Consider the following 23769-nt stretch of genomic DNA (forward strand, 5'->3'; position numbering starts at 1 on the left):
TTTGCATATTTATTCATTTATTTATAATTGATGTACTGCCATTTACAATGTGTCAATCTGTGGTGTATAGCACATTGTCCCTGTATATGCATATATTTTTGTTCCTATTAAACATTACTTCACGTTATTTAATTCACTGTCCCTTGTCATACAAGAGAAGTTTTGAAAAAATCTATTTTTATATATAGTGGAAAAAATTTATGAATCTACAACTCCCAAATATATCCTCCCACAGCCCCTTTCCGCAGTAATCATAAAACTGTTTAGTAGATCTGTGAGTGTGATTCAGTTTTGTAGATGAAATCATAGTGTTCTCATCTAAATTTTTTTTAAGGTTCCACATATGTCATGTCATGTTTTATTTTTCTTTCTCTTTCTGGCTTACATCAATTAGAATGACGAGTTTTGGGGTATCCATTTTGCTGCAAATGTCATTGTTTTATCATTTTTTTATTGCAGAATATAATTCCATTGTGTAAATAAGGCATAATTTCTGAATACTGTCATCTGTTGTTGGACAATTAGGTTGCTTCCATGTCATGGCTGTTGTATGTAACACTGCTAAAAACATTGGGGTGCAGGTGTCTTTTAGAATTAGGGTTCCCTTTGATATATATCCAGAAGTGGGATTGCTGGATTGTATGTTAAGTCTATTTTAATTCTTTTGAGGAATCCCCACCTTGGTTTCCACAATGACTGCACCAATCTACATTCCTTTCAACAGTGTGGGAGGGTCCACCTTCTCCACAGCTACCCCAGCATTTAATGTTTGTGGAATTTTGAATGATGGCCATTGTGAATATCGTGAGATGATACTTCATTATAGTTTTGAATTACCCTTCTCTGATAATGATATTGGGCGATTTTTTTTCATATATCTAAGTGGCATTTGTATGTCTCTATTGGAGAATTGCTTGATTAGGGCTTCTGCCCATTTTGAGGTTGGGTTTTTTTTTTATTATTATTATAAGGTTGTATGAAGTCTTTATATTTTGGAAATTAAGACTTTGTCAGTTGCATCACTTCTAAATATTTTCTTTAATCCTGAAGGTTGTCATTTAGCTTTGTTTATGGTTCCCTTTGCTGTGCAAAAGCTTATAAGTTTAATTAGGTCCAATTTATTAATTTTTCTCTTACATCCGTTACCTGGGTAGGCTGTTCTAGGAGATCATTGCTGACATTTATCTCAGAGTGTTTTGCCTATGTTTTCTTCTAGGAGATTTACTGTGTCTTGCCTTACATTTAAGTCTTCAAGCCATTTTGAATTTATTGTTGTGTATGGAGTTAAGAATTGTTCTAAATCCATTGCTCTATTGCTGCTATCCAGTTTTCCCAACATCATTGGTGAAGAGATGGTGTTTTCTCTGTCATATTCCTGGCTACTCTGTCAAAGATTAATAGAACATAGGCCTGTAGATTTATTCCTAGGCCCTGTAATCTGTTCCAATGGCCATATGCCTGTTTCTGTACCAATATCATGTCATTTTGATTATTGTAGTTGTGCAATAGTGTATGGAGACCTGGTGGTTTATTCCTCCATCCTTTTTCTTTTTCTTTAATATTGCTTTGGAAATTATGGATCTTTTATGACTCTCTGTAAATCTTAGGATCATTTGTTTCAGCCCCAAAAAGAAGAGTTTTGCATAGTTTGTTAGGAAATCACATTAATTCTGGGGACTGCCTTGGACAGTATGAACATTTTAACCATTTTGTTTCTTCCATTATGAGACTATTGGTTATCTTTTCAATTCTTCAAATCTTTTTTGAGTTAATCAATGTTTTCTAGTTCTCCATGTATAATATATTCACCTCTTTGGTCAGATATATTCTCAAGCATTTTATAATTTTGGGTGCAGTTATAAAAGCGGTTGTCTCTATACTTTATTTTCCTGTTGATTCAATGGTAGTGTAAGGAAATGCAATTTGTTTTTTGTACATTAGTCTGGGTACCTTGCCCATTTCCTTTTTTAGCCTTAGTATTTTTTTGTGAAGCTTTTACATTTTTCTCTATATAGTGTCATGTCTGCATATCATGACAATTTTACCTCTTCTTTTCCAGTCTGAATCCTTTTATTTCTTTTCCTAGCCAATCGTTGTGGCTAGGAATTCCAAGACTATATTGAATTGAAATTGGGAGAATGGACAACATTGTCTTGTCTCATGTATTTGTGGGAAGGGTTTCAGTTTTTCACCATTGAGTATTTTGCTGGCTATATGTCTGTCATAAATAGCTTTCATTATGAAGAGATATGGTCCCTCTATGCCCACTCTGATAAGAACTTTTATTGCAAATACGTGTTAATTTTCATCATATGCTTTCTCTGCATCTACTGAGATGATTTTGTGGTTTTTTTGTCCTCTCTATTATTGATATGGTGTATCACAATTGATTGATTGATTTTCATAAGTTTAACCATCCTTGTGTTCCTGGGATGAACCTAACTTGACCATGTTGTATGATCTTATTTTACATGATTTTGGATTCTGTTTGTTAATACTTTCTTAAAGACATTTACATCTAGGTTTATCAAAGATATAGGCCTATAATATTCTCTTGGGGGTATTGTCTTTGTCTGGTTTTGGTATCAGGTTGATGTTGGCCTTACAGTGTGAGTTTGGGTGTACTCTCTCCGTATCAATCTTTTGGAAGAATTTGAGGAGGACTGGTATGGATTTTTTTTTGTATGTCTGGTCAAATTCCCCAGTGAAGATACTTGGGTCTGAATTTTTGTTTGCAGAGATTTTTTATTTTATTGATAATTCTATTCCATTTCTGGTGATCTGTCTGTTCAAATGGTTAATTTGTTCTTGATGTAATATTGGAGGGCTGAATGTTTCCAAAATCTTCTCCATTTCTTCCTGGTTATCCAGTTTGTTTCCATGCAGTTGTTCATGATATTCAATTATGATATGCAAATTTGTTGTGCTCTTTTTAGTTTCTCCATTTTCATTTCTTATATTATTTGTGTGCTCTCCCTTTTCTTGTTGGTGAGGCTGTCCAGAGTTTTGTCAATTATGTTTACTATTTCAAAAAAGAGTTTGATTTTTTTCTATATTTTAATGTGTATTTCAATTCTTTCTTCCATGATCTTTCTTATTTCTCTCTTTCTGCTGACTTTTGGTTTTGTTTGCTCTTCTTTTCATGATTAGTTTACATAGAACTATAGATAATTTATTTAAAATTGCTCTTCTAATTTGAGTAGGGTCTTGTCATTTTGAACTTCCCTCTTAAGCCTGCTTTAACAGTGTTCCATAGAAATTGTTTAGTGTTTTGACATATTTCTCAAGATATTTTTTTAATTTCTTATTTTACTTGTTCATCTCCCCCACTTGTTATAGTACCATGGTGTTTAATTTACATGCTGCAATTTTTTCTCCGTATTTTTCTCTGAAGGATTTCTAGTTTCATGGTATTATACTCAGAAAAGATGCTTGAAATAATTTTTATATTCTTAAATTTGTTGAGGCTTCTTCTGTGCCTGAGTACATAATCTTTCCTAGAAAATATTCCATGTAAACTGCGAAAGAATGTATATTCTGTTTGAGGAGGAGTACTGTTTTGAAAATATCAACCAACACCAATTATTTTATCATATCTTTTTGTATTTTTGTTCCCTTATTAGTTTTCTGTCTGAAAGACCAGTCTAGTGATGATAATGGGGAGTTATATTCTCCTACTGTGATTGTGTTCTGAGCGATATCTCCCTTTTTATCTATTAGTATTTGCTTTATGTATTTAGGTGCTCCTATATTGAGTGCATATATGAGTTTAATACCCTCATTTTTTATTGCTCCTTTATTCATTATATCATGTCCTTGTCTATCTTTCTCTATGGCCTTTGTTGTAAAGTCTATTTTGTGTGAAGTCAGTACTGCTAGTCCTGCTCTCTTGTCATGTCAATTTGCATGTGATATAATTTTCCATCTTCTGACTTTCAATTAATGTGTGTTCCTCTTACTAAAGTGAGTCTCTTCTATGCTTCATAATGTAGGGTTTTGTTATATTGTACCATCTGACACTATATATCTTTTGATTCAAGCACTATGTCCATTAACAGTTGTGATAATTTTTGATAGACTGGTGTTTATTTCCATTTTGAACTTCATTTTCCAGTTGATTTGGTATTTCCTTTTTGTTCATTTCATTTTCTTTTTGTGGCTTGATAAGTTTTCTGTTATTATCTTGGTTTCTTTTTGGTTTTCTACTTCATTGTAAGAGTTTGACTTATGGTTACCCTGTTTTGTATGTATATTGACACATTATTATATCTTTTTATTTTAACTGATAGGAATAGAAATTCTAACCCCTCCTATAGGGGAGAGAATCAAGAAGAAAATTCACTGTATTGTCCTGTATCAATCCCTGACCCATAAAAATTTTGATGGCCTGTTTTACAACATCCTTTTATTCTATTTTAAGACATTGTGGCAATTGCATTTCTAATTATGCCTTTCTCTTTCTATAGCATCCTGCTTTTTGTTTCATAGTAGATTTTTCATTGTTTCTGTTTCTGTTGCTTAATTCTTTTAGTATTTGCTTTTCTGGAAGTTATTTATCTCTCCTTCTATTCTAAAGAATAGCCTTGCTTGATAAATTATTTTAGATTACAGGTTTCTTTCATTCAGGATTTTGAATATGTCTTGCCACTGCCTTATGCCTGTTGTATTTGTGTATGAAACGTGTTTACAAATATAATATATATAATTATATATATATGAATAGAATATACAGAAATGAGGTTAACAAATAAGGAGAAATCATATACATTAAAAAATTGAAAACATTGATGAAGGAAATTAAAAGTGATCCAAAGAAATGAAAAGATCTCTTATGTTAATGATGTGAAACAATGTGGTTGAAACAACCACACTACCCAAAGCAATCTACATTTAGTGTGATTCATGTCAAAGTACCCATGAGATTTTTCCATTTAATAGAACAGGTAATTTCAAAATTTATATGTAACCGCATAGATTATGAGTTGCTAAAATGATCTTGAAAAATTGTATTAAATCTAATAGTGTAAAGTTCTCTGATGTTAAACAGTCCAAAAAAGCTTTAGTAATTTAAACAACATGATACTGGCTCAAAAACAGACACCAATTAATAGAAGAGAATAGAGCAACCACATATAATCCCTCACACCTATGATCAATTAAACCATGAAAAAGGAAGCAAGAGAATAAAATGAAGAATAGACATTCTCCTCAATAAGTAGTGCAGGGGAGATTGAACATGTAAAAGATACATTAGAATAGTTCCTCATATTGTATACAATCCATAAGCAGAGAATATCTTTCTATTTATTTTGGTTACTTATATTTCTTGCACCTGTAATTTATAGATCAATGTTTAGATCTTTTATTTCACTTATCAAATGTATTCCTAGTTTATCCCTTTTGGTATAAATATGCAGACAATTGTTTTCCTAATTTCTCTTTCTGATAATTTGTTGTTACTATATAAAAATGCAACGGATATTTGCATATTGATTTTGTATTCTGTACGTTTACTAAGTTTGTTCATTATTTGCAACAGTCACTGGAGGAGTATATGGAGTTTTCTATCTATGCATAATTATGTCATCTGTAAAAATTTTACTGCTTTTTTACAAGTTGGATGCCTTTTATATTTTTTCTTGACTAGTTGTTCTGGCTAGGGCTTCAAGTAGTGTAATTTAGTACCTGTGAGAATGAGCTAGCTTTTCTTATTACTGGACCAGAGGAAAACCTTCCTGTAAGTTAACATTGAACGTGACGTTAGTCATGGGTTTTTTATATATGGCTTATATTATGTTTAGTTACATTCTATTTAAAGTGAATTTCTTAAGAATATTTTTATAAAAAAGTAAAGATCAGATCTGTGAAAAATTTTCCTACATTTTTTGAGAATGCTTTTTTGAATTCTCTGCTTTTTAAGGGATTGTATCACATATATTGATTTGCATATGATAAGTAATATTTATGAATGAGGACTAAATCCAATTTAAGTATAGTTTATAATACTTATAATATGCAATGTATTCAGGTTGCTTATGTTTATTTAGAATGGAATGTACACATACTGAAAGAAAAATTTACATTGTAGCTTGAGTTTACAATTATCTATTTAAAAATTTTATCCCTCATTTTGAAATTGGCTCATGTTTAATGGAATATATTTCTAAATAAAGAATATAACTTTTGGCAGAACTGGATTTTCTACGGTTTACTGATACACAACGTAACTATTATTTACAATTAGTGAACAAAACCCTTGCCTTAAAATGCCGGCTTTTACTACCAATGTTATCTGTTTCAGGACTGAGATACAAATTGCTTCCTAAAATGCATTACATGGTATTTTCCACCCGAACACACATATAGTGTTATTTCTTTCTTTTTTGATTGTTTCTTTGTTTGCCCCTTAATGGAGGCACTGCTTATTTAACACAGGATCTTTTGCATAAGTGTATTTATCAACATCATTTTGGAACACTTAACAGAAGGCTCAAGGGTTTGGATTATAAAGATGAAAAGAAAATTTGTTCCTTCTAAGGACTGAAAAACCTCTGACTGAAAGAATGGCAAAAGTATACATTTGTAAATATACTATAAGATTTTCTCTTTTGTAATTTTAGAGTAGAATATTAACTTACATTTGTTTTACTTATAGAACTTAATTGAAATTTAAAACAAAACTTCTGCCCCTTGGGATTTCTTAAATTTGATTCATTGTTTTTATCTAATTTTATTTCATACTTATTTACCATTTATTTTTTATACAAAACAAATAAACTGATATTTATTCTGCTCATGTTATGAATATAGAGCTACTTATTATAAAGTACACAGAAAAATACTTATTTCCATTTCCAAATCAAATTATGTATCACTTTAATTACAAATGATATTGAAATAGATATACATTATCTGTACTGGATTTACACAAATTTCACTTTAAATTCTAAAACTTTAATATTATTTTATATATTTTGTGCATTACTTCTACTCTGTTCTTAAATCTGGTAAAAATTTCTTTACAAAAGGAAGGAGATTGGTTTTATTTCATAGACCCCAAAATTAAATTATTTAGAAAGATTTTGTTGGGATAATATTTGCAAATCACACTTTAAATATAAGCATCCTATATGTTTCATTTTAAGTGGATAAATGACAAGTAAACACTGGCTGAATGTTACACTTGAGTTGCTGAGAGGCCAGTTGTTTTGTAATGTCACAGCTACTCAAGTTGAGTTTCATTGTGAAGGTCTAGCAGTTTATCTGTGCAGGCCTGCTAAAGCAGCATTTGATGCTGCAGTGCTCAAAATCATGCAGATTAGAAAAGTAGCTGTTGATAAATTTAATTGAGATGGCACATGATTCTTCAGAAATTCAAGTTGTGTCTTGTAAAGATGGACCAACTGGTTCAGCAAAATCCAGTAGATCTCTATTGTGTGATCAAACATTTTCTGGGGACTTGGACTTGAGGTCTATGATTGAAGAAAATGCTTTTCAGACTTTGTCTGAAGAATCCTTGATAAAAACACCATGATACACACATTGTGTCTCTGAACCAGATGAAGATAATGATTTTCGTTATCTGACATTTCCAAGAAAACTCTGGAAAATAGCTGGGAGTGACCAATTTAAATCCATCTGGTGGGATGATAATGGATATTTCATAGTGATTGATGAAGATGTCTTTAAGAAGGAAGTTTTGGAAAGAAAGGCCCCTTTCAGAATATTTGAAACTGGAAGTATGAAAAGTTTACTTAGACAGCTAAACCTATATGGGTTTAAGAAGGTGCGGTAGAATTTTCAAGGTTCTGCTTGTTTAGCTGACTTTCTGGCAGTAGAAAAAGAAGTCTCTGTTTTAAGAAAGGTATTCAGAAATTTTAGTTACCACATGGTAACTTATATATAAAATTTTATTTTGTATATCAATCAATGATAATATAAAAGTAAAGCTAAATTTTGAAAATTGTATAAAACTACTAAGGCTAAAATCCTTAATTTTTTCTAAAAAATGAGGATAGTGCCTTAAGTAGTCAATATTATGAGAAACTTTGTTTGCAACTATGAATAATTCCAGAAATCTAAATAAAGGTATTAAGGCTGCTTATAAAAAGTGGCATTCACTGTTACTGCAATGGCTGACTTCCTAAATTTGATGAGTATACTATTTAAATGCATAGTTTCCAAATAAGGAACTTCAAAATATCGTCAGCAATGTTCATATTTTGATGATATTATCTTTGCATTGTAAACGTGGAATCTGAGGTTTTATAAGTTAGCCTTATTGTAGTCTTGTATTTTAGTTTAAAATTTTACTAAAATGTTTCTCCATTGGTTGTAGCTGCATTTGTATCATAATCCAAATGTTAAACGAGGCTGTCCCCAGTTTTAGTGAGAATAAAAAGAAGAGTTGAGATTAAAAATTCTTGTCTGTTGTCTTCATTGGCTGAAGATTTCAACAAGAAATACTTTAAATCAGGGGTAATGTCGATAAACATAATTCTGATTTTGTGGCTGACACTAGTGGAGAAAGTGCATTTTTACCTTCTGCTAATTTAAACATGCCTCTAATAAGAAAGCCCTCTACTAGCCACATAATTGGTGATAAAACAACCCCGATCAGAGGTGATTTTCCTCCTCCATCATCAATGTCAGTGAGACCACCAGAACAAACTGCAGTGGATCAACGAGCTATTTTCAATCAGTTCACCCCTGTCCACGGGCACTCTCAAATCAGCTACAATGAAACAAATGGCCGTATTGTGAACTCCATTACAACTACAACTTGTATTTCTCAGTACAGCATCTTCTCTCCCATACAGAGCAATTATTTTAGACTGATGTTGGAGCCTTCTACTTTTCCATAAAGATATCACAAAATATCTGCCAATGAATTTCATTTTCCTAAACTTCAACCAGGGATCAACCCACGCATTTCAGTGCCAGTGATAGCTGATAAATCAGTTACCTCTCTTTCAAGGCCAACTCATCAGACATTTTCAGTTTATGAACGTCAAACTAATTACAACTGATCAACCAGAGGACTACCAGATTATGCAGGATAACAGTAGTTAAAATTGATGTTGGCAAATGTCATCAAATATCTGCAATTTTCTTATTTTAACAATAATCATAGGTGTGTACCTGTATTTTCCTTATTTTTTTTAAATATAGCATATAGTTAAACAGGAGACTAAGTTGCCATTTAACGATAGAAAGAGATATCTGATTGATATGATCTTTTTATGGAAAAATATGGGAGTAAATTTAAATAATTCCTTGTAAGGAAGAAGAAAATATGGGAGAATTTGGGAAAAGACTAAAACATGGAGAGAGGGAAAATTACTAAGTGGATTCTGGTTCATACTGGAAAGTATGAAAAGTGTTAAGTTAGGATAGATTGGAACAGGAGATACATGCAGGAACCGGCCCAGGGATCATGGTCTCTATTATGTCATCCCTGGAATCAAAAAGATCACATGATATAGTCAAAGATGGCACATTCATCATGTGGTAGAATTTAAGAAGTAATTTTATCTATGGTCTTCTTCGTGCTGTTCTAAAAGCATTCCAATTGGTGCTTTCATTTCCTGCCCTGAAGATTCTTCATTATATTTTCTAGTCAATAATTTATGTTGCTTTATGTTCCAGCCAAAGTAAAGTTTACGTCCTCAGGGTGGCATTCAATGCCTTTCCAACTCTAAGCACACAAACTCAAATTTGTTTAGTTATTTCTTTATGAATCTGGCAACTGATTACCATGGCATATCTTTATGTTTCACTGTATCTGGATAAATATCCAGGCAAATGATTGTCAACAATGTTAGTTCCAAACTCAATACTTTTAATCCAGCTCATCCTTGGATTTTGGGTGTCCTCCTTTTACCTTGTTAGACTATCCCTGTCTCAGCACAGAAACCACCTCCTCCAGATGTTTTCTGTCTATCCCCCTTTCCTTGTCTAACTTGGATACCAGCACAGTAAGCTCAGCACATGCCACAGGATGCATTTTAGTATTTACTGAATGAAAAATACATGTTGACTTTAGCAAAATCCACTTTCTTGAAACAAGAAAACTCTCATGGTTTTCCAACTATTTTGTTATGGTCTTTACTCTTCACCAAAAACTAGCTCTTTTCATAGCCCAAGGACTAATCCCTCAAAACAGTAATTGGAGGTAGGTACAGGAGACAAGTTATTATTTTCTTAATTCATGCCTCCAGAGGTCTAAAGTATTCCATTCCCATTTGCTGGACATTTTCCTGTCTCTTCACCACCCACCCGTCCCAAAATAGCTGATATCCTTCCCCATACCAATAATTATACTGCCTTCCAATTATTTTACTTCTTAAATTCAGAGATTTTTCCAGAAGAGAAAGTGCCATTGCAAACATTTAATATAGGTTTATACACCCCACATAACTTTTGCCCCTTCTAACCTTAACAGAGGATGTATCTAAAATGTACTTGACCCTTGGCTGTGGTGGTTGCATTCAGTAACCAAATTGCAATCTAAAATGTGTGGACTAGATGGAGGTGAGGGTGATAGAATTAAAAATTTGTCCAACTGCAAGAATACCAAATTTATACAGATATTAGGAAATATAAAATATTCATGAAAGTCTTTGACTATTTCCCATTAATTTAAAATAAAATATGAAGCATTTTAAGAATGTGAAATGCCCTGAAATGCTGGAAAAATTGTAGGAAAAGTCAGGGAGCCTACGGATTCTGCTCCCAATGATTCAGGTAGTGTCAGCTGATAAGACAGTAATGGCAGAATTTAGTACTGAAAATGTGTCACCTATTGTGAAGAAAGCTTTTGATAATCTGGAGAATGGGCAAATTGGCCAGGGTGAACTCTAGCAACATGCCACCAATATGACCTTTACCAAGAGAAGAATAGAGACCACTTACAGCTGGAGAACTGTGTCTGAACACCAGTGGTTCTTCCTACAACAAAAACATCAAGCTTTTTAGTTTGTCAGCTGAACTCTGATGGTGGCTATGTTGTTGCGTACATTAGCATTCTGGGGTTCAGATGGGCTGGTTCAGCAGCTAGTTTCCAGCTCCTTATCAGACAGTGGGTCTTACCGTGATCATCTTAACAAGGTTCTATACTGATAAGTCAAAAGCTACAGTTTACTTTCAAAATTAGAAATCCTAAAGAAGAATATTGTTTGTCCATCTGTAGTTTTCTACCTAGGAAAATCTAGACTATTGGCAAAACTACAAAAGTTGGCTGGTGCTTTGAAAACTATTCTCTGAGCTCTGCCCACTGAATTCTTCCCACTAAATACAACAAATCTCTGTACCACTGTGTCTGTGTGTGAGGATGGATTGTTAAGCAGTAACTAAGTTTGTCTTAGTTGAGTCATCAGTGAATTATTCCTCTGCATCTGGCAGAATCTCTGTGAATTAAGAGTTTCATTGAAACACCAGATTTTCTTCCAATCAGGGAGGGATAGATTATATTTCTCCCAGTATACTAATTGTTACCTGTTCATTGAATTCTGAGCTGATGCTAGGGCCTAGCCACTGAACCCTTGAATGGGACTGAGGCATATACATTATTTAGTACAGAGAGCCCAGCACAGGACTGTATCACCTTTTTAATTTAAGCTTATGAATAAGTTTTTTCTTTTAATTCTCATTGTTGACACAACTTATTTTGGCTTTGAACACACTTTGACTAACTTATAGATTCTGAAACACTGAATTATTCCCATTCACACAGAAATTGCAATAACTTTTTTTCCCTTGGACTACCTGGAATAGAGTGAGCGCCCTCATCATTTTGAAAGCAGTCCTCTGTCCTAATATTGCAGAATCTTTACACATCTTTGCCCAGGACTTGAACAAGAGTGTTTGCTGTGGATCTCATGGATTATCGTCACATTCCCTTATGCAACCATGAGAAAACTCCACATTCTTATCCAAAGTTAAGTCTTTGTCATTATTGCATTCCCATTGGAAAACAGTTAAGAATTGTAGGAGTTTTGAGATTTTACCATGCTGAGATTTTTAGCAACCTAGCATGTTCAATTCTTACAGATGCTGTCGGGGAGATGAGACCATCGGTCAGAGACAGTGAATTTTATCACTCACAGCAAGAGCAGCCAGTTTTAAATTTGTATCCATTCACTAATCTCAGATGATTACACAGAATGAAATTTTGATGCCTACAGAAGCAGTGAGCTGTTAACATGAAGAAAGTTTAAGGCATGGTAAGACACTAATTTTATTAATATCTTTATGTACAATTTATTAGAATCACTTATTTATGAGTATCTTTACCTAGGATAAGTATATCATGAGTCAAGTTTACTTGCTGCTAAAACAATCATGAGAAATGTTATGGGAAAAAATGACCATTGACTTTTCATTTTTCCTTCCCCTTTTATTTACATATAATTGGCATAAAACATTGTGTAAGTTTAGGTGCACAGGATAGTGATTTGATTTACAACTATCATGAAATAAATATCATAGCAACTTTTGGGAGAATTCATTTTCTCATTTAGATAAAATTTTAAAGTAATACAATTTGTCGTTTGGTTGTGATGAGTAATCTTATGGTCTACTCTCTTAACAACATTCATATAGAACATAAATCAGTATTCATTGTAATTTTCATGTTATTACAGGGCATCCTTAGAATACGTTTATTTTATGGCTGGCAGTTTGTAGCTTTTGAGTGCATTAATCAAATTCTCCTTTTCCAAAACCTGCCTCTGTTAATTACAAATCTAATTTCCTATAAGTATCTTTATTTGTTTTTGAATTGTACTTTCTTCTATAACACTGTGCTAGTTTCCCCTACATAAAATACTGTTCGCAATTTTTAATACATTTCAAACTGTTCACCAGAATATATTTAGTTATGATATGTTGCTATGTAAATATATTTAATAGTTATTGACTATTCCCCATAGAGTAAATTTCTTGTCCCTGATTTATTTAACTTGCACCTGGAAAATTTTCCCTCTTAATTTTCCTCAACTTTTTCTTTTCCTTACCCCATTTCCCTCCTTCTTGTGAACATCCTGTTTCTTTCTATATGTATAAATCCTTTTCTGTGTTGCTATGATCATTTGTTTAAAATTCCAAATTTGAGTAAAATAATTCAGCATTTGTCATTCTCTTTCTGACATATTTCACTTAGCATATTACCCTCTTTTTCTACCCATTTGTTGCAAATGACAAAATCTTATACTTTTTGCAGCTGAATGATAACCCATTTTATTTTTATCTGTGTGTGTGTGTATAAATACTGCATATATATATATACTTCATATATATATATATATACTGCATATATATATAGTCTCTGTGTGTGTGTATATATATATAAATATAGATAAATCTGTAATTAAGATGGGTAGATATATACATTATAAACACACATCTTTTTCTCCATCATCTACTGATGAGCAATTAATTTGCTTCTATATCCTGTCTTTTGTGAATATTGCTACAGTGAATATAGGGTTGCATTTATCTTTTCTAATTAGCGTTTTTATTTTCTTGGAATTAGTATCGAGGTATGGAACTGTAGAATTATATTTCAAATTTATATTTAGATAAATCTCCATGTTGTTTCCACAGTGGCAGCACATTTTTCCATTCACTCCAGCGGTGCATCCGGGTTGTTTTTCTTACATCCTCACCAACAATTATGTTTGTTATCTTTTTGATAATAGTCATTCTGACAGGAGTGACATAAAATCTCATTGTGTTTTGGACTTCCATTTTTCTGATGGTTAGTGATGTTGATCGGTTTCATGTGCCTGTTGGTTACCTTTCCCCCACTGTATATTCATTTTTTGTAATGGGCTAAAGGACCATAACTGTCTAATTTCATTTTCAGGCATTATTTGTGTTCCATTATTCTGTTTCTTTTATGCCACTGCCATATTATTTTTATTACTGTATCTTTGTATTATAGCTTAAAATCACGGACTGTAATACATCCTCTTTGTTCTTTGTCAAAGTTGTTTGTGTTTTTATTTTGTTTGTTTTCTTTTCTTTCTTTTTTCTTTTTTTTCTTTTTTTTTAGTGATTTCAATTCTTTTGTCTTTACATGTAAATTTTAGAATTATTTTTTGTAGGTGTCTGAAAATGCCCTTGGTATTTTTGGGGGAACTGAATTTAATAAGTGTATTTTCTTGGCTTATTCTGCCATTTAAACAATATATGTTTCCTCATCTACGAACACAGTATATTCTTTCATCTGTTTGCATTACCTTCAATTTCTGTTATAAATATTTTATAGATTTCTGAGTACAGGTCCTTTACCTCCTTGGTTGGATATATTTCTTGATTTTTTTTTCTAATGCAACAGTAAATGATGCAGTTCCCTCACTTTCTGTATCAGTTAGCTTCTTGATAGTGTGTAGAAATGCAAGATTTCTGTATGTTAATTTTACATTCGGAAATTTTACCAAATGCATTGATAAGCCCTAGTAGTTTTGTGGCGTCTTCTTTAGGGTTTCTGTTTAAATTATGTCATCTGCAAACAGATACTTTTACTTCCTTCCTTAATTAGCTATATTTTACTTTCTTTTATTTTGGATAGCTATGGCTAGAATTTCCAATACTATAATGAATAAAAGGGGTAAGAGTGAGCATTTTTGTCTTCTTCCTGCTCTTATTGGAGATGCTTTCAGATTTTAATCAGTGAGTGTCATGTTAGCTGAGTTCTTGTCGTATAAGACCTTAACTGTGTTGAGGTATGTTTCCTCATGCCCACTTTGAGGAGAAATATATTCATAAATAGATACTGAATTTGTCAAAACATTTTATGGCTCTATTGAGGTGACCATATAAATTTTATTCTTCATATTGTTAGTGTGGTGTAACATACTGATTAATTTGTGGGTATTCAATCACTTTTGCATCCCTGGAGTAAAATGGATTTAATCATATTGTATAATACTCTTAATGTATTGTTTGATTTGCTAACAATTTAGTATTGATTTTTGCATCTATGCTTATCAGTAGTATGTAACCTGTAATTTTTTGAAGTATTTGTTCCAGTTTTAGTAGTAATGTGATACAGAAATTTGGGGTAGTAATCCTCCCTTCCTCTTGAAATTTTTGGAATACGCTGAGAAGTATATGTGACAGTTATTCTTTAAATGTTTGGCAGAAATCACCTGTGAAGCTGTCTAGGCCTGGAAATTTGTTTCTTGGGAGATTTTGTTAAATTACTGACTCAATTTCATTAGTGACAATCCGTTCATATTTTCTATTTCTCATTCCATTCTGGAAATTATGTCTTTCTCGGAAATTGTATATTTCTTCTAGGGTTTCCATTTTATAAGCATATAATTTGTTGTATCTTTATGTGATGCTTTGTATTTCTTTGATATAAGCTGTAACTTCTCATTTATTTCAGAGCTTATTAATCTGTACTCTCTTTTCTGCTCATGTGTATGGTTAAAGATTATCAACATTATTTATCTTTGAAAAGCTATTATTTAGTTTGATCAAATGTTTCTGTTTTTAATCTTTATTTTATTTAATTATGTTCTGACCTTTCAACTGTCTTTCCTTCTACTAACATGTTTATTTATTATTTTGCTACAACATTTGGTTGTAAGAATATGTTGTAAGAGACGTGTTTCTTATTTGTATAAGTGGGATTATTTTGCTATAAGTATCCCTATTAATACTGCTATTTTTAAACCCCATGGATTTTGTTTCTGTTGTCATTTTTCTTTATATATTTTTTGTTTGACTTATACAGCAATCCAGTTGTTGTTAATATTGTATGATTTATCCTCCACACTTTAGTATTTTTTCTTTTAATAAATTTCTATTTTCACAGAATCCAAAAGTTTCTTCACAAAACAAGCAAAAAAATAATAAAATTTGAACATATATCTGAAAGTCCCAAATTTTTAAAATTATTTTGAAAAATGAATGAAGCTGCGGGTATTACCCTCCCTGAGTTTAGAACATACTACAAAGTTACAGTAATCAATACATCAAAATATGGCACTTATAGAAACACAGAGAAAAATGGAACAAAATAAAGAGTCTGAAAATAAACCCACACACATATGGTCAATTAGTCTGCAATGAAGGTTGCAAGAGTATACAATGGAAAAAAGATAGTCTCTTCAAAAAGTAGTTCTGAGAAAACAGGACAGTACATGTAAAAGGAAGATGTTAAAATACTTCCTTCCATAGTATAAAAAATGAGATAAAATGGATTAATTCCCTAAATTTAAAGCATGAAACTATACAATATTTGACCAAGAACAGGAGCAGAACTGACTTTGAGATAAATCATAGCAATCTTTATTTTTGATCTGTCTCCAAATTAAAAAAAAAAGGAAAACTAACAGTTACAGTTTTTAGTTTACTGAGGAAAAAATAGATGTATTCTGCGATACAGGGATTCTATTTCTTTTATAAGTGTGAAGTGCAAAAACTTTTGCAGAGCAAAGGAAACCTTCAACAAAACATATGATAACAGACAGAATAGAAGGAAAAATTTCAGACAATGAGACCTACAAAATGTTAAAATCCATAATATATATATAGCATATTAGACTCAATATTTAAAAAATAAAGACCCCAAATTAAAAACAGCTGAAAAATCCTCATGGAAACTTTTCAAAAATAGAAATGTGGATGATTTTCATGCTCATATAAAGAAACATAACGTTGCTATTCATTAGGAAAACATAAATCAAAACCAGAATGAAATAATCGTACAGCAACCAAAATGGCTATTAACAAAATGTCTACAAATGACAAACATTAATCAGAATGTCAATAAGAGTGAACCCAGCTACACTGTTGGTGGAAATATAAATTGATGCATCCACTATTATAAAAGTGTGGACAGTGCCCAGAAAACTTGAAACAGAAGCATTATATGTTGCAGCAATTCCAGTTTTTGGTATAAATCTGAAAAAAAATGAAAACATTAACTTAAAGGATATATTACCCCCAATGTTCTTAACATCATCATTTATAGTAGTCAAGGGTAGAAGCACAACTCAACTGCCCATCAACAGATGATTGGCTGAAATAGATGTGGGATATAGATAACAAAATAAATAATTATTCATTGTATATTAAATAGTAAAATTCTGCCATTTGGAACAATGTGACTGGACCCAGAGAATGTTGCACATAGGAAAATAAGTCATACAGGGAAAAACACTCTACGTTGTCACTTAAATTGGGAAAATAATGATATAAGAGAAATAATCATTAAAAAACAAAAAAAGAATCACATATATATGTGTAGTGTACCAAGTAGTGGTTTCATGTGGGGAAAGGGTAGAAGGATGGAGAAGACAGAAATGTTGAAGCTACAATTAATAAATTAGAGAAAAAAAGTGCTATATTTAGAGCACAGGGAAATATTTTAATAATTTAATTGATTTTAAAGAGATTATAGGGGTATATTTTAGTAAAATGTGCATGTAGGTGGGTAAAACATTGAAGAAAAGAACCCAGGAAATTCAAAATATTTTGTAGTACTATGATATTAAGGGAAGTGATTTATTTACTTTCTTTAGTGTTATAATTTCCTAATTAGAATTTAAGCTTTTAGTTGAAAAACTATATACTTTTAAATGTGACATAATTTGAAACTATTTTTGTCTCTCCCTTTACATCTACAGTCAGTAAAACATTCACATCTGAACAAAAATAACCACAACACAAACAATACTCCAGAACGCATGCGAACAGGTGAAGTTCAGTGGACTAAAGCACACAAAACAGGTTGAACTGAGGGAAGAGCAGAGTTGGTGTCTGCAACCAAGGCCCCCTGAATAGGATTTCTGAGTCTATAAATTCAAAGAACCCAGTAAAAACAGGGTCTCAGTGGTTCATGCATCTTCGGCCTCCAACTGCACCAGTATTCATGATCACAGGTAACTAGGAGGGAGCCACAATGGAGACAGAGTTTCCATCCTTCAGACACTTAGACATTCATGAATCTGTCCCTACTCCCCATTCACAGTGGTGGAGTCAAGTTACCTTGCAACACTGGACATGGGAAAGGCACTTGCCTGATTCCAAATACCCACCTGTCTTTACAACTTTCCTCAATGTGTACACTGATTCTCAAGGGATATCAGATAAAAGGAAGGGTTCTCCGTCCCAGTGACAACAGTGGCATTAACTACCAGAGAATTCTAAGAAGTGACAATGAAAGCACATCTTTTATCCACACAGTAGCGTCAGGAAAGTGCCATTTTGAAATATTATCAGAGGTAGCTCAGGTAAGTAAAACCAATAATTGTGCAATATTGCAAGCTACCAGAAAACAAAAGCAAGGACTCCAACTCCCAATCTGTTATTTAGTGTCATCAGAGCAATAATCTATCAAGATCAAGACCAATCACAGTAACTTTATAGGACACGCTAACACTCAGATAGACACACACAGACACCGTCACAGACACAGACACAGAAACACACGCACACACACCTACACACACACACACACACACACACACAATGTCAGCCCTGCAGGAAACAAAGTTAACGTCATGGTATATTGCCATATAATTAATAGAGAATCCAAATAATTGTCATACAGAAACTCAATACAAAAAACAAAACTGAGAAAGCAGTTTAGTGAGCTCAGGAATAAATGAAATGATGATAAGGAATACATTACCAAAGAGACTGAAAATATAAAATAACCTAACATTATTGGTGGACCAGGAGAACTTAATAAATGAGATGAAGAATGCAACAGAAAGCATTGGAAGTAGAGTGTCTTTCTGCAAGAGAGATTAGAAAACTCACCAATAAAAAACTAGAAATGTTAGGAGAGGGCAGAGATTCAAGATATTTAAAAGTGGGGAAATTCTACAGTAGCCATAGACTTCCTCAGGAAGTGCACATTAGGGTGGAATCCTGGGGGGGGTAGAAAGTTAGAAGGTAGCTGATTGTTTATTTAAAGAATTAAAATTGATAACTTCCCAAACCTGTGTAAGGAACTGATATACAGGTCCATGAACCAACAAAACACCAATAACTTTAAGACAAAGGGACCTCCTTCAATATACGTCATATGCAAATTGAAAACACAATGACAGAGTAAAATTTTAAAGACAGCCAAAAAAAGTTATGATAATCTACAAAGGAACCCCCATTAGGCTTTTAGCAGATTTCTGAGCAAAAAATATACGCCAAGCGTAAATAAGATTGTATTTTCAAACTAATGAAATAAGATATCACTCACCCAATAATTCTTACACTGTTATCACTTAGATATAAAGTGAAAGTAAAAACTTTAACTAACAAAACTGAATGAGATGAAAAAGCAAAACCGAGACACCTTATTAGAGGTGTAGAAAAGAAGTCTTCTAAGAAATATAAAATGGCAAAAATATGCTAAACATTGACCAAAAGCTAAGGAAAGACCATGAGAAAGGTTCAACACTTTCTTTGGGTATGTTCTTAAATGCTACTATTCTATATGGATTAAAGAGTGAAAAAGAGGTAATCAGGGGCAATAAATACAGATACTTCAAACTGGTATCATGTTCACAAGAGTAAAAGAAATAATTTGAAACAGTAATCATAAAAAGTAAAGTGTAATATAAAACAATATTAAAGGAAGATGCTATCAGCAGAAAAAGGACTAAATTATACAGGATATGTTTTATTTTATTTGAAGTGCATTAGATGTAAAATATTATGTAGTTTCAGATGTAAAGCATAGTGATTTCAACCACATTGTAGATTATATTGCATTATGAATTATTACAGTAATTATAACATACAATTATTTTAAGCAATTGTGTACAACTCCATACTGTATACAGATTATCCTTGTTGCTTCTCTATTAATGTATACTTCTTTGTGTCTGTCAGTGCCCTACCATTGAATTCTCTTTCCCTTCCACTTTGGTAAACATAAATTATTTCCCATATCTTTGAGTCTGCTTATGTTTTGTCTATCTAATCTCTTAACCACTCCATCATGTCTCCACCTAACTACTATCTATCTATCTATCTATCTATCTATCTATCTATCTATCTATCTATTTATCTATCTATCTATCATCTATCTATCTATATATCTATCTATCTATCTATCTATCTATCATCTATCTATCAAACATCTATCTATCTATCATATAAGTATGTATCTATACTTCTATCTATTTTTCTGTCATCTGTCAATAGATAGCTATACAAAGATGTACACAGATATTTGTTAGTGTTTAGATTCCAAATATAAATTAAATTATATCATTTTGTCTTCGTCTAAGTTACTTCACTAAGCACAACATTTACTAGGTTATCTCATGATGCTGAAATAGCAATGTGTTATAGTTTTTCATGGCTGAGTAATATTTATTGCATATTTACAGATACATCATTTCTTCTTAAGTCCATAGTCTGTTGTCGACTCTTGGATTTCATCCCTGTCTTGCATATTATAAACAGTACTGTTGTGAACATTGGTTCTTCACAATTTAGGGTGTTTTTTCCCAGATATTTCCAAGGAGAGGTTTTACTGGGTCATATGTTAGTTAACTTTTCATTTTTAAACAAATCTGAATACTGTTTTCCTTAGAAGTTGTACCAATTTACATTACTACCAAGAGTATACAAGAGATTTCTTACCTCCACATCATCTCCAACCTTTACTATTTGTAGACTTTTTGATAAAGCCGTTTGACCAGTGTGAAGTGATACCTCGTTGTGGTTTTGATTTGCAATTACCTAATAATTAGTAATGATGTGAAATTTTATCACTTGCCTGTTATTCATCTGAATATTTTCTTTGTAAAAATATTAACTCAGGTACTCTGTTCTTGTTTTTGATTGGGTTTTTGTTTTTCATCTTGAGTTATGTAACCTAAATCCATGTTACATCAATTAACCTACATCTATTAACCCCTGGTCATTTGCATTGTTTGCAAATATGTTCTCCAATTACACAGGCAGTGTTTTCATTTCATTGATAGTGTCCTTAGCTGTAAAGAAATTTTCAAGATTGTTTAGGTCCCATTTGCTTATTTTTGCTTTTATTTCTTTTACCTTAGGAGACTGATATAAGAAATTATTCCTATGATGTATATACAATAGTGTATCACCTATATTCCCATCTAGCAGTTTTATACTATCAGGTCTTACGTTTACTTCTTTAATACACATGGAGTTTATTTTTGTATATGATGTCAGGAAATGCTCTCAATTCATTGTTTTTCATGTAGATGTCCAGATTTCACAACACCATCCATTGACGAGACTGTCTTTTCTCCATTGTGAACTCTTGCCTCTTTTATCATAGATTCATTGCTTATAGGTGTGTGGAATTATTTCTAGGCTCTCTATCTGTTTTTGTTGATTATATCTCTGTGCCAATGCCATACATTTTTATTACTGTAGGTTTTTAGTATAGTAAGTTATCCCGGAGGGTTCTACCTCCAGATTTGTTGTTTTTTCTCAAAGTTATTTTGAAAAATTTTAATGGTTTCATGTAAAACTTAGAGTTATTTATTTTCTCATTCTATGGAAAATACTACAGCTTCATAACAGGAATTGCACTAAATCCTTAGGATTCTTTGTGTACTACGGCCTTGTTAACAATATGAACTCTTTCAATCCAAGACCACAAGACATCTTTCCAATTCTCTGAATCATTTTTAATTTCTTTGCCAATGTTTTATATTTTTAAGTGTATAGATCTTTCACATATGTGGTTACATTTATTCCAAGATATTCGGGGTTATGGGGTTTTAAATATTATTGCTTTCAATGTCCATTTTATGGTATCTCATGATCAATGTGGACAAATGCAAGAGACGTCTTTACATTAAATTTGTACCCTGCTCCCTTAATAAAATTATTTATTGTTCATAATAGTCAGTGTGGAGCCCATAGGACTCTCTGTGTAGATTGTTATGTCTTCAGTACTAGTGACAATTTTGCCCCTTTCCATTTTGCATTTCTTTTACTTATTTTTCTTTTCCTTTTCCTTTCTTCTATTACTATTGTATAGAAGTGGTGAGAGTAGGAATCCTTGTCTTGATCCCAAATTTACCCAGAAGGCTTTCAGCCTTTCGCCTGAGTATTATAAATGGTTATAAATGGCCTTTTGTATGGTGATAAATGTTCCCATTGTACTCCCTTTCATGAGAGTTCTGATGATGAATGTATGTTGAATTTTGTCAAATGCTTTTTCTTTGTGTATTGACATGGTCTTGTGAATTTTGTCTTTCCTTTATTAGATATGTGTCATGCTGCTTGACTTGTGTATGTTGAACCACCCTTTTGACTCTGGAAGGAATCCAAATGATCAACATTTGTAATCCTTTCTATGTATTGCTGGATTAATTTGTTGAAGTGTTTCGAGTATTTTTGAATCTATATTCATCAATAATATTGGATTTTCATTTTCATTTTTTTTTTTTGGTTGTGTCTTTGACTGGTTTTGTTATAAGGGTAATGGTGGCCTCATGGAATATCTTTGGGAATTGTCCTTCCTCCTTCAATTTTTAAAATACTTGGGGGGGAAGGTGTTTTAATGAAGGAGTCCAGGCATTTTGTTCAAGGGGTGTTTATAAAATTATACATTTTATTTAACTTATACTGATTGATCTATTCAAGTTCTCAGTTTTCTCTTTATTCTGTCTTGGCAGGCTGTACGGTTTTAGAAATTTGTTCATTTTCTTAGGTCGTCCAGTTGCTTGTCACGTAACAGCTCATAGTGCTTTCATAATCTTTTTTTTGTATTTCTGTAATATCTGATATTATTTCTACTGTTTCATTTCTTATTTTGTTTGGGTCCAGTCTCTGTATTTCTTGATAAGCCTGGCTAAATGCTTTCCTGTTTTTTAATATTTTAAGTAAAATTAAAGCTGTTTATTTTATGATTTGTAATTTATTTTTTAACTTTTATTTATTTTCAACCTAATCATTTAAGATTTCTCATTCTACTGCCTTTGGGTTTTGTTTGTTCTTATTTCTTGTTATTTTGGGAGTACGTTTGGTCCTTTGTATGAGGTTTCTCTTGTTCCTTGTAGAAGGCCTGATTTGTTCACAACTTGCCTCATAGATTTGTATTTGATGCATCCCATACATTTATTAAGCTGTCTTTTCATTGTAGTTTGTCTCCAGGTATGATTCTGTTACCTCTTTGATTTCATCATTAAACTCATTTTATTGTATTTTTTTAAAGGATGTGGTTTTACCTCATGTTTGTACTATTCCTATTCTTTCTAGAGTTGATGCAAAGTTTCATAGTTTTGTGTATGGAAAAAAACTTGCTGTAATCTATATTTGCTTAAAGTTCCTGAAGCTTATTTCATGATATAATATGTGGTTAATTGCTTAGATAAGATCCAGTGCACACTTGAAAAGGTCATGTGTTCTGCCTTTCTAATGCAGTGTCTAATAACACAGTTGTGTTCAAATGATCTAATATGCTATTAAGACCTTTGGTTCCTTACAGATATTCTTGCTGGATGATATGATCATCACAATAGTGAGATGTTAAGCTCATCTACTATTATTGTTTTATAATGAATTAATTCTTTCATATCTACTAAAATTTTTTTTATACTTAGTTTCTATGGTGTTGGTCCATATATAATTTAATGAGTGTAATTCCCAATTTTTTTATTGATATCTTTTTCTTTATATAATCTCATATTTCTTTCAATTTGGCCCTTATTTAAAAACATATTTGGTATGAGTAGAGCATTGCAATCTGCACTTTATGTCAATTCCATGGAATACCTTTTCCATTTATTTCAAGACTAGGTTTATCTT

The 23769-nt window shown here is 32.1% G+C and overlaps 1 pseudogene; it reads left to right on the forward strand.

The window, feature by feature from the left end:
* Positions 1 to 7351: 7351 nt before the first annotated feature.
* LOC140693380 (heat shock transcription factor, Y-linked pseudogene) lies at positions 7352 to 7906 on the forward strand (annotated as a pseudogene).
* Positions 7907 to 23769: the final 15863 nt, after the last annotated feature.

This window comes from Vicugna pacos, unplaced genomic scaffold (genome assembly GCF_048564905.1).
Source record: "Vicugna pacos unplaced genomic scaffold, VicPac4 scaffold_19, whole genome shotgun sequence".
Taxonomy (NCBI): domain Eukaryota; kingdom Metazoa; phylum Chordata; class Mammalia; order Artiodactyla; family Camelidae; genus Vicugna; species Vicugna pacos.